Here is a 12,806-nt window from a genome sequence, read left to right on the forward strand (position 1 = left end):
TGTTTGGTGCGGAGTGGGTGCAGTAGGGGGTCCAAACTCATATTCTTTCATAGGGCCCTAGCGGCGCCTCTGGCGTAAATGAACAACTACTAGTCGACTAGAAAAATCTTTAATCGAGGGCAGCCCTACAAAATCCTATACTTTACTTCTACAGCGATGGGATGAACAATCATATGTCAATGCTTTTGGGTTCTCCTGCAAAAGTTCTGGGAGTTTTTGTGATTTTTTCCATCACCAAATATGAGACGAGTTCAAATTTACAGAAGAATTTGAGTTTGTCTTATATTTGATGAAATTTGCATCATTGATTCCGTTATTGTTCTGTTTATATCTGTGAAGCTGCTTTGAAACAGTCAGTATTGTGTATATAAAGTGCTGTATAAATGAAGATGACTTGATTTTACTTAAATTTAAGTCTACTAATACTGCCCGTCATTCTGTGTTTCTCATTTCAAGGGTTTTTCTCAGTTCAAATCAAGGCAGATGAAAAAGAAGGTGAGTTTTCATGAATTAAACACCATTACATCTTGTGTTAGTTAGTTTGTGTTGCTGTGTAACATTTTTAGGGCTCTACAATTTCAGACACAGAATGAAAACTCCCATGCAAAGTTAAATTTAAATACAAACGGATTTAAAGGTGAAAATAAAGTAAGTACAGAATAATTAAATTGTCAAATGTCTTTTCAGTTGATTTCATCTAAGGCTAAGGACTGAAAAGCGTGCATGTAAAGACCTTAAAAGAGTGGTTTGAACAAAACCCACAAAGTACCACTTCGACATACAGGACGCGGAAAGAACCAGTCTCATTTTTAATGAATGACGCACGGAAAGCGGCAAATCAATGGTATTTATCTAGGCCTATGCAATTTTTATACTCAACAAGTAGAACTCAAATACAGTTCATTGAATTGCACATTAAATCATAACAGGTCAACAGAGAATTCAACAAAATTAAATGCCTGAAGTACTACTTAAATATTGAACAAATTAAATAATTTTATTTGCAAATTGCTCATTGTTATGTTCGCGCTGTAGGCAAAAGTTGTTTTTGGAAATTCTGCCATTACAGCACCTGCTAGCAGAAACGAACTAGATACAGAGATTCAATTGAATGAATGTGCAAAACATTGGAAGTCAAATGGACAAAATTCAAAGAAGCAGAAATCAGATAAGTTTCAGAAATGTTTTATATCAAATGCACTATTATAATACAATTGATAATAAAAAATGTTCTGCTTAGGTAAGAATGAGAAATACTAACATACATTTTGATATTTACCTTGGTGAGACAAATGATAACTAAGTGATTTAGTAAAACCAAAGAAAAACCAAAAAAATACTAAATGGATGAAATTCACAGTTGCAATACAGTCTAGATGTAAAGACTTAAATGTAAAGGCGTCCCCCTATAGGGCATTCAGTCCCCCTCAGAACCTATTGGCAATGGACGCGATAGAGCCGGCCCCTCCAGCCGATATGAAGGCGGGGTTTACAGCCCGTACTTCATTGTATCCAAGAAAGGCAGTGGGTTACGGCCGATCTTGGACATGCACATTTTTTATCTGTCCCTGTACAGGCTGCCATTCAGAATATTGACGCATCTTTGGATGTTTCTGCACACAAGATGGGTTTTTAGTGATCGACCTGGAGGAGGCGTACTTTCATGTCTCGATTCTCCCTCGAGACAGACCATTCCTATGCATTGTGTTCGATGGACAGGCATAGTACAAAGTTCTGCCTTTCGGGCACCTCAGCCAATTGGGTCTTCGAGTCAACTGACAACAGAGTCACCTTCATTTATATAGTGCTTTTTACAATACAGATTGCTTCAAAGCAGCTTTACAGTGATAATAGGAAATTTATTTTGTTTTAGAAGAAAAGCTAAAGTAAGTTTTTGATTGGTTAATTTCTGTTGTAAAAACGGATTAGTTATTTAATTTGGTGCAACTTAAACAACACCATCCTCAGCTAAAACTGAAAACCCCCAATGCGCTCCGGACCCCATCCGCACGGCAGCAACACTTGGAGGCCTGAGAAGGCAAACCATGAAATAGGTTTGCAATAGTTTTGAAACTATACCATCATCATCATCCTCGCCCAAACCCCAAAAAAGGCGAATCTGTGAAAACGGCAATGACATGGATGCAAGCGTTACATGTTCAGCCTATAGGCAAACGCGTTTGAATACGCATGTGTGCATATGTGTTTTTATCTGTACAGAGGGGAAGGGAAGGAGGCCTTTACAGGTGTGAGTCTAGTTGACACGGTCTCTGCCAACACTTCAGGGCTGCGTTCTGGTCATATCTAGGCGCAGGTCCACCATCTGATCTGGATCCGGCAGACTACAGTAAACCTCAGGATAAACAGAGAGACTATCATTAGCGTAGATGCCATTCTATTTATAATGTAACGAGTACATCAGGTGTTATGGGAAGTGTTCCTGTTTCCAGCTGACCTAGTAAATGCAGCCTAACAATAATTTAACTGATTTAAATAATATAAATGTGTATGCCATAGTAAAAATATGTGTTTTTAGTCTAGATTTAAACTGACAGATTGTGTCTGCTTCCAGAACAATGCTAGGAAGACTGTTCCAGAGTTTAGGTGCTGAATAGGAAAAGGATCAACCGCCTGCAGTTGATTTGGATATTCTAGGTATTATCAACTGGCCAGAATTTAGAGAGCGCAGTAGACGTGATGGAGTATAGTATGTTGAAAGCTAGCTCAAGTACTGGAGTAAAACCATTTAGTGCTTTGTAAGTAATAAGCAACATTTTAACATTTATACAATGTTTAATAGGGAGCCAGTGCAGTGCTGACAGAACCGGGCTAATATGGTCACACTTCCTGGTTCTAGTAAGAACTGGAGCTGTTGCGTTTTGGACCAGCTGGAGTTTATTTATTAAGCGAGCAGGGCAACCACCCAGTAGAGCATTACAATAATCTAACCTTGAGGTCATGAACGCATAAACTAACTGTTCAGCATTTTGCATTGAAAGCATGTGCCGTAATTTAGATATATTTTAAGATGGAAAAATGCAGTTTTACAGATGCTAGAAATGTGGATTTCAAATGAAAGATTGGTATCAAAGAGCACACCCAGGTTCCTCACTGACCACGAGGACTTGACAGAGCAGCCATCAAGTGTTAGACAGTATTCTAGGTTTTTACATGCAGAGGTTTTTGGTCAAATAATAAAAAATTCTGTTTTTGTTTTCAGAACTAAGTTGTAGGAAATTACTAGTCATCCATTATTTATCAGCTATGCATTCCGTTAATCTTGTGAATTGGTAAGTTTCATCAGGGCACGCAAATAAATATAGAGCTGAGTATCATCAGCATAACAATGAAAACTACCACTATACTTCATCCAGATATCTCCCAGTGGTAGCATGCACAGAGTGAAGAGCAGCGGTCCTAGCACTGAGCCCTGCGGTACTCCATACTGCACTTGTGATCGGTGTGACATCTCTTCATTTACTGCTACAAACTGATAATGATCACATAGGTATGATTTAAACCATGACAATGCAATTCCACTAATGCCTACACCATTTTCGAGTCTATTCACAAGAATGTTGTGGTCGATAGTATCAAATGCAGCGCTAAGATCGAGTAACACTAATAGAGAGATACTGCTGAATTCAAGCAGTTCAACACAGACTGAACATGCTCCTCTGTGAGGAGATATCATTCCTTGTTGGGTTGACCGAATCCAACTCCATACCGAGAAAAGATCATTTTCACTTTTGGCTCTGCCTCCTGTCTGCCTCGCTGCTGAGTGTTTGCGTCTGTAGCTCCGTACAGCTTTGCTTTTAAATCTCTATTTGATATCATTCCTTGTTGTCTATACTGCTAAATATAACTTATCACCATACATTGTCCAATATTGCCTATCACATTAAACCTGACATCGCTAGCTTTTAATCTAAATCACTATCACAGCGCGTTAGCTTTGCTAGCCTTTTAGTGCATCCGTATCTCCTGTTTTTCCCTTGCGCACCTTTTACGAGTCCATCAAACAACTCGTGTGATTAATAAACAAACGCGGTAAGCCATGTCAGCTTCTCCTGTTTTTGTCACTTGCACTGCCTGTCACATTTTGCATAACCTTCTCTGTCGGCGAACAGGGCTTCACTTGTTATAAATGCATCAACGCCAATGTTGCTCCTGATCTTTGACATGTCCAAGACCGTGAGGACTTGACCTTTTATCAATCACTTTATATTGAAAATAAGTCATTTTTTGTGTTTTCCCCCAAATCAGTGACATCGTTTATGAACTTTCCAATTAAAAAGTACAAATCTTGGATTTTTTTAAACATTTAGTAGTATTGATCAGGACTGAGGATGATAAATATATTTATTTTATTGCATTAAACTGCTGTAAAAATGCATGATTAACAGCTTCATGTAGGAGTCGTGAATTTGAACAATACACAACATTTCTATTTTATCAATATATAGTCACACAGAAAACAAAATATATATATAAATATATATTAACAAAAAAAATTTTCTAAGATTTTTTTATTAATACAATTACACAGTTTTTGTATTTTTAAGAGTTACTTTATTTGATTTCTTGCATATATCTGTGTTGTCACACAACATATTCATCCTGGATGTGTTCACCACCGAAGACTGCACTGATGTGCAGTCAGAGATCACCAAAATTAACATTAAAGAGGTGTGTGAACTCACAAGTATGATGTCAGCTAAAGTTTTTGCTCTGCCCCCTCTCCATTCGGCAGAGTGATGAGATGCAGACTATCATCACTCAATGGCTGGTGGTCTAAGTGGTTTCTGCAGAATAACATGGGGTTCATAGACAATTGGAAAAGCTTTTGGGGCAGACCTGACCTGTTAAAAAGAGATGGTATTCATCCCTCCTGGGATGGTGCCGCTCTTCTCTCTAGTAATATGGCACATAGCCTTAGAGTTGAACCTTGACTCTGGGGCCCAGGTCAGGAAGCAGATGGACTGGCTAAAGCGACCGTCTGCCAGCTGTCTCACGTCACCGGAGTCAGATAAATCCCAACACATTGAGGCTCTTTCACCTAGATATTATCATATAGAGACATGTGTCGCTCCCCCAAATTAGTAAATACAGGAAGCATAAATATAGGAAGTATATTCCTGTTTTTAACATGCTAACTTTATTTCTGTCATTATTTACTCACTCTCATGTCATTCCTTCTTTTCAGTGAAACATCAGAGTTGAATTTTTGAATGAAAACTGAGGCTGTCAAATGCCAAAATGACTAAATAAAATGCATCACAGAAGTAGTTCATCTTCTCTAAGGCTATATATATCGTGCTGAATATTGTTTTTCATCTTGAGTGTTGCACCTGCCATTTTTAAAATGTTTTCTCTTTCCCATTTCATTGAAAGGCATCTGTCATGAGGGGAAGCTCTGTTTCTAACATATATACAAAGGGAAACAAGGTTAACAAGATAACAAGAGGGAGTGGCTAAATGGGAAACACTTGGGGAAACTAATCAACATGAAAAACTGCAGAACTGAACTGAAGAACTACAAAACATGACACAAGACAGGGTAGTTCTGGGCGGTATACCGGTTCATACCGAATACCGGTATTTATTTTTATTATGATATGAATTTTGATGATACTGCAATACCGGTATATGTCGCTTAAACAACGTTCGGAACGCAGCACAGTGCGCCATTGTTTGAGAGGGGACCCATTTCACTGTTGCACTGTACTAGTGAGAGCAGTCAGAGCACAGCTGCGATCACATTACAGCCTATGGCTGAATCCGAAATCGCCCCCCTATTCCCTCATTCACTATTCCCTACATTATCACTTTATTTGAAGGAGTGAATGAAAACGAGTGCGTGAAGTCGGACAACCATTGTGTGTACATCGGATGTACACTCGTTATTGCGGTGCGATTTGGAATAGAATGAGTGCACTCAATAGCGTCCACTATGGTTTCGGACACCACAACAAAGCGCTGTGCCCTCCAAATAATGCCCTATTTGAGGTTATAGGGGGCGATTTCGGATTCAGCCTTTGATTACAGTGGAAAATTCAAACTACACATGGCGCGCGCAAGAGAGAGTGGTTTCTGCATGGCGCGCCGCAATGAGATTAATGTTCTCCACATGGATCATATTATAGCACATATAGACCGGAGCGAGCGTGTTTAAGTTTTTAATGGACATATTTCATATACTCAAGTGCTCGAAACATGAACCAGAAGCGTGTATGCGCACATATTTCATCACGTCTTCTTCAAATGAAAAGGCACTGATTATCCTACACTGATACAACCATACGTCTGATCACGACCACGATGACACAATGGGTTATTCTGTTATACAAAAGACAATGAATGATGTAAGTTAATAAATAAGCTGACAATTCTGCTTTATTCTTTCTGTGTTAAACTGATGTGTCATTTATTCAGTGAGTGCTCTCCGTCGTTTTGTCAGTTTGTTGTTATATAGGGTTCGATTTTTTAAATGCCTAAGGTGCCCTCAACTCTTTTTTTCTTCTCTCCATGGTCATATTTTAATATTCCAGTGCCTGTAATGAGTGTGTTGCAGGTCTGTGTTTTATCGGTTGTCTCTCCATAGCATCATTCCACCCATGACCCTGTGGCCGGTTCTCCACATCCTTACGCTTGCCCATTTTTCCAACACATCGACTTTGTGAACAAATGTTCACTTGCTGCCTAATATATCCCACCCACTAACAGGTGATGAAGAGATCATCAGTGTTATTCACTTCACCCGTCATAATGTTATGCCTGATCGGTGTATGTGTTCATATAGTGATGTATTGGGTGCTGCTCTGTCCACCTTCAACTTTATTGTCATTACACAAGTACAAGTACAAGGCAACGAAATGCAGTGTAGGTCTAACCAGAAGTGCAATAGCAGCAAGTGCAGGATATACAGTGGTTGCCAAAGTGCAGGACATGGAAATGTACTGAATATATATAAATATGTATAAATAGAGAGATGGTTATTACTATAAACAGAACTGAATTTACCTTTGAATATATACAGTGAATAAATATACAGATGGCTATTACTATAAACAGAATTTACAGGTGAATATGTACTGTGAATATAATATACAGATGGCTATTACTATAAACAGAATTTACAGATAGAGGTATACAATAATATACAATAATATGTTAGGCTAAGATGAGGAACAGCAGTGGATTAAGGTAGTGCAATAAATTATGGACAGAGCTATCCGAAAAAAAGTGTAAAGGGCAGTGAAAAGTGGTTGCATATTACAGTTAGAAGTACGGTGCAAAATGCAGATGTAAACATTGGTACTATAAATACAGTCGGCAGTGCAAATGAGCATAATCCAGTTAAGATATGGTGGTGCAAAATGCAAATGTAAACAGTTGTTACTGTAATAAACAGTCGGTAGTGCAAATAACAAAGTGAAGGTGGATGTGAGGTAGGAGAGTTATCAGTTTATGAGGGAAGTGGATCAACGGGGGTTTGAGTTCAGTAAAGAGACAGCTCTGGGGAAAAAACTGTTCTTTAATCTGCTGGTCCTGGTCCGGTGGATCCTGAAACGCCTGCCGGAGGGCAGGAGAGAAAACAGTCTGTGGGCTGGGTGAGAGGAGTCCTTGAGGATGCTGCGAGCTCGATGCAGACAGCGTTTCCTCTGGATGTGCTCGATGGCAGGCAGTGGAGTCCCTGTGATGCGCTGGGCAGTTTTCACCACCCGCTGCAGTGCCTTGCGCTCCGCAACAGAGCAGCTCCCATACCATACTGCGACACAGTTGGTCAGGATGCTTTCTATTGCGCAGCGATAGAAGTTCACCAGGATAGCCGAGGAGAGCTGATTCTTCCTCAGTGTCCTCAGGAAGAAGAGGCGCTGGTGAGCCTTCTTGACCAGGCTGGAGGTGTTGGTCGTCCACGACATGTTCGCTGAGATGTGGATCCCCAGGAACTTGAAACTGGAGACACGCTCAACAGCCATTCCATTGATGTGGATGGTGTTGTGTGTGCCTCTTGAATCTTTCCTGAAGTCCACGATGAGCTCCTTCGTTTTGGTGGTGTTGAGGAGCAGGTTATTTTCAGTGCACCATGTGGCCAGGTGCTGGATCTCCTCCCCGGCAGTCTCATCGTTGTTGCTGATGAGACCAATCACCGTAGTGTCGTCCGCGAACTTGACAATGGAATTAGATCCATACACAGGCTTGCAGTCAGAGGTGAAGAGGGAGTAGAGAAACGGGCTTAGCACACAGCCCTGTGGTACACCAGTGTTGAGTGTGATGGACGTGGAGCAGGTGGATCCTGATCGAACATTCTGGGGTCTGTCTGGAAGTCCAAAATCTAGTTACACATTGAAGTGTTGATGCCCAGGTCTCCAAGTTTGGCTATTAACTTGGATGGGATGGTAGTGTTGAATGCTGAGCTGAAGTCAACAAACAGCATGCGTGCATAGGTGTTCTTATGGTCCAGGTGGGTGAGCACAGAGTGCAGTGCCATGGAAACTGCATCCTCTGTGCTCCAATTGCTGCGATAGGCAAACTGGTGTGAGTCCAATGTGGATGAGATAGAGTCTTTTAGGTGTTCCAGGACCAGCCGCTCAAAGCACTTCATAATGATGGGTGTGAGTGCTACAGGGCGGTAGTCATTAGGGCACCTCGGGCTAGAGTGTTTCGGCACTGGCACAATGGAAGTGTCAGCTCAGGATGGTCAGCTGAGGGTTTGAGCTTGGTGGCAGTTTCTCTGTTGTCTCTTTCAAAACGAGCATAAAAGTAATTTAGCTCGTTCAGGAAGTTGACATCAGTGGCTGCGGGGGTGGACCGGGTGGGTTTGTAATCAGTGATGGCCTGAATTCCCTGCCACATGCGTCGAGGGTCAAAGTTGGAAAAGTGTCCCTCTATCTTTTGCTTGTAGCAGTGCTTGGCCTTTTTTTGCCCCTCTTCAGGTTTGCTCTGGATGTGCTGTAGGCTTGTGCATCACCTGATCTGAAGGTGGTATTGCGTGACTTCAGCAGGAGACGCACTTCCTTGTTCATCCAAGGCTTCTGATTTGGGTATGTGGTGATCTGTTTCTGGGTTGTAACACTGTCAATGGTGGTATTGATATGGTCCAATACAGAGGAGGTGTATGAGTCAATGTCCATGTGAGCGCCACTGGTGGCTTGAGAAGCAAACACACTCCAGTCTGTGTTTAGAAACCTTTCCTGGAGTGTGGAATCTGCCCCCGCAGGCCACACCTTGATGGTTTTCACTGATGGTTTCACACGGTTGATGAGTGGTACATAGAAACAAAGAGAGGTGGTCTGACTGTCCCAGGTGGGGGAGGGGTGTTGCAACGTAGGCTCCAGCCATGTTTGTGTAAACATGGTCTAAGGTTTTGTTTCCTCTGGTGTGGCAGGAAACATGCTGGTGAAACTTGGGTAGCACTGACTTTAAGTTTGAATGATTAAAGTCACCTGCAACAATAAACGCAGCTTCCGGGTGATCAGTCTGTTGTTTACTGATGGCTGCATGAAGTTCTTTCATAGCAAGCTTAGCATCAGCATCTGGGGGAATATAGGCTGCAGTGATAATGGTGGAAGTGAACTCCCGCGGTAGATAAAACGGTCTACATTTAACCATGAGAAACTCAAGGTTAGCTGAACAATGAGTCCCAACAATAGCAGAGTTTGTGCACCAAGCTTTGTTGATATAAATGCACAATCCACCACCTCTGCTCTTCCCGGAGCCATCTAATGTTCTATCCGCCCGGTGTGTGTGGCGTCCCGCTAGCTCAATAGCGGTGTTCGGTATTCCGCTGTTTAACACTAGAAGTCCCAGGGAGCAGCCATTTGGCTTTTCTACCTATAAAACCCGCAGGACAGCCGATGGTCTGGAAGGCTTTAGGCTAATAGCCTTAATCAGCTGTGAACAGTTGCTTTTGTTATGTAAACAAGGTGGGGCCATGCTGAGCCACTTCAAGGAAACTTGTGTTTCACTTTGCCATCTAAGGGAGAAATCAACACATGTTTTTTTTTCCTTTGTTGCTGAGATTTATTGATAAAAACAGTACAAAATAAAATTAATTAAAAAAAAACAACCATTTGTACACATATTTACAAATAATATTAAAAAGTGAGTGAGTACATTCCAGCAATCACTCACAATCCTGGCACTGCCATGGTATCTCCCGTCTGCATTTACCACATGTGTATCTGTAGCAGTGAACACATCGCACAGTGGCATGATTGTTCTTGCATTGGTGTTTGGTGTTCCAGCTAAGAAGTTTATGCGCAAGTGACAGCGATGTGAAGAAATTGTCCGTGGTAACATTTCTGCCCTTGTCTAGGAATGGTTCCATCAGCCTCATCACAACATTTTCAGACAGTCTCTCCACAGGGATGACTAGGGTCCTTGCCAGGATATGGGAGGACATTACAAATGTACTTGGATTTTAGGTCGCAAGCCACCCAAAACTTGATCCCAAACTTGTCAGGTTTAGTTGAAATATACTGCAGGAAACAGCAGCGAGTCGGGAAAAGCTGTTCATCAACGCTGATATGTAGACCAGGGTTGTAGGACGTGATGCAATTGGCGACAAATGATCCCCACACACTGGAAATTGCAGCAAACTTATCAGTCTTCGCTCGATCACTCCGGGTGGACCGGTCATCAAAGCGTAGGTGTCGCATGATGTCTTGGAAGCGGTTTCGCGGCATTGTTCCAATGATATGTGGGTTTCCCAGGTTTGCTGACCAGCAGTCACGTAGTGATGGAACCTTGGTAAGCCCCCGGAAGATGACAATTGCAATAAATGCCATTAGTTCAGGGAGGGCCATGAACCAATGAACATGCTCCGTTTCCTGTGCATGTTGAATAGTCCATTCTTGAATGCTATGAAGCATATCAAGAGTGATGAAACACAGGAAGCTCTGAAGGCGACTCGAGATACTTTTCCTGGCCTTAGCCGTTGGCTCTCCATCTGCAGCGTACGCTTTGATTGGGGTGAAAGGGAGACGCGTCCACACCTGTTCTTCACGCCACACTGTGCCATCTTTCGCTGTCTCTGTCAGGTCAGTCCCCAAACGGGCTCTCTTTTTTTGGTTGAGGAGCAGTCTCCTCATCTGCAGTGTGAACAAATTCAAATTGTGAGCAAAGGAAAAGTCAAATGATATCACAAATGCATGCATAAATGCTAATAATAATTCCAGTATCTCCTTCTCTGTATCGGAATAATGTCTGAAATATCTTCCTAAATAAAAAGATACAACTAAAGCAAAGAAACAACTAATAATGTTTTGCACTTCAGATGGCAGTGAATGTCTGCTAAGTAGTACAAACAAAAAAGTGGACAATACAAAAAAGGCAGAGTAAATATATATGTCACTCCACTCTGCTTTTTTGTGTTTTTCTCTTACTGGTTTGAAATGAAATAGGAAATAATATGAAATGAAACTTAACCTGAAGACAGATCAGACAGCTCTGAGTCAGAATCCGGCTGAAGTTCTATGTCTTCTCCATCTGAGTCACAAGGGTTTACTTCACTCAGGATAATTTCCAAGGCCTGCCGAGTGGTGAGTCTTGTTAGCAGCCCTCCCTCCCCCACACATACAAACAAGCCACCAGCAACCATTCACACACACACCCCCAACCCCCCTGCAGATTGCTCAGGTAATGACCACATTTACACATGAATTGATGCTAATGATAGCCAAAAGACTAGCCAGTTAGCATCCACTTGGCTAAAGGAGGGGTAAAAATCTCCGGGACTTCTAGTGTTAACCAGGTTTCCGTGAAGATTAGGACGTTACAGTTCAAAAGTTTCTTACTGTGTGTGATGCTGAGTCGAATCTCCTCCATTTTGTTCACTAGCGATCGTACATTGGCAAGGAAAATGCTGGGTAAAGAGAGCCGATGCGGCGATAGCATTAGCTTAGCTTTTAGACCTCCGCGCTTCCCCCGCCTTTGTTTACGATCTCGACGCCTCCTGCGTGCACTTCCGCCCGGCCGGGCAGAGTGCACAGACTCGGGTGTCCTAGCGATCTCAGGAAGGAGTTGAAGATTGTCCATAAAACTGTCGGAAATTCGCAAACCAATATCCAAAAGCTCACAACGGGTGTATGATGTAAAGGCACGACTGTTCTGTACGAACAGACCCGAGATGAGCAAGAAAAATACTGCAAAATTGCAAAATCTGGAGAGACACTGAGCCTCGCGATCTACTCGCGCCGCCATCTTGGTCAAATGAATTAATATTAATGTGCTTGGCCAACATGGACCATTGCCAAAGTAACTTTATTAAAGCGTTTCTTACATCATTCATATTGAAATGTAGTTTCATGTTGGTAAATTTGAGATTTAACAGCTTCTGGTTTATAAATCAGTTATTTATAATTGATTAGACTCACATATTATAAAGAACAAACTCAACAGGCTGATCAGATGGACACTTGGCATGTTTGAAGCAAGTTTCGACAGTATGTATGGTGAGCTTTCTTGTAAGTCATTTCTTGGAATTTAATCTACATGTAAATGTTCCCAAATTTCTCTCTGTGCCGGCGTCTTTGGGTGTGGTGTGTAGCGACGCCAGCAATAAGACCAACATTGTGAGTTAAGCGATTTTTCAAGATCCACCTACATTAACCTGGCAAGACTTATTTATTTCTTATAATGTCTGATTATAGTTTTCTTTTTTTGTGCCCCTGATAGACTTTTTTATTTGAGTAGGAATACAACAAATCATTTGAATAGGCAGGCAACTATTTTTCCTATATGTAAATAATGTTTTTGTCATCTTTTGATGAATGCAAACAGCCACCAGTGAAGTGGCTGTT

The sequence above is a fragment of the Gobio gobio genome (genome assembly GCF_949357685.1).
Source record: "Gobio gobio genome assembly, chromosome: 2".
Taxonomy (NCBI): Eukaryota; Metazoa; Chordata; class Actinopteri; order Cypriniformes; family Gobionidae; genus Gobio; species Gobio gobio.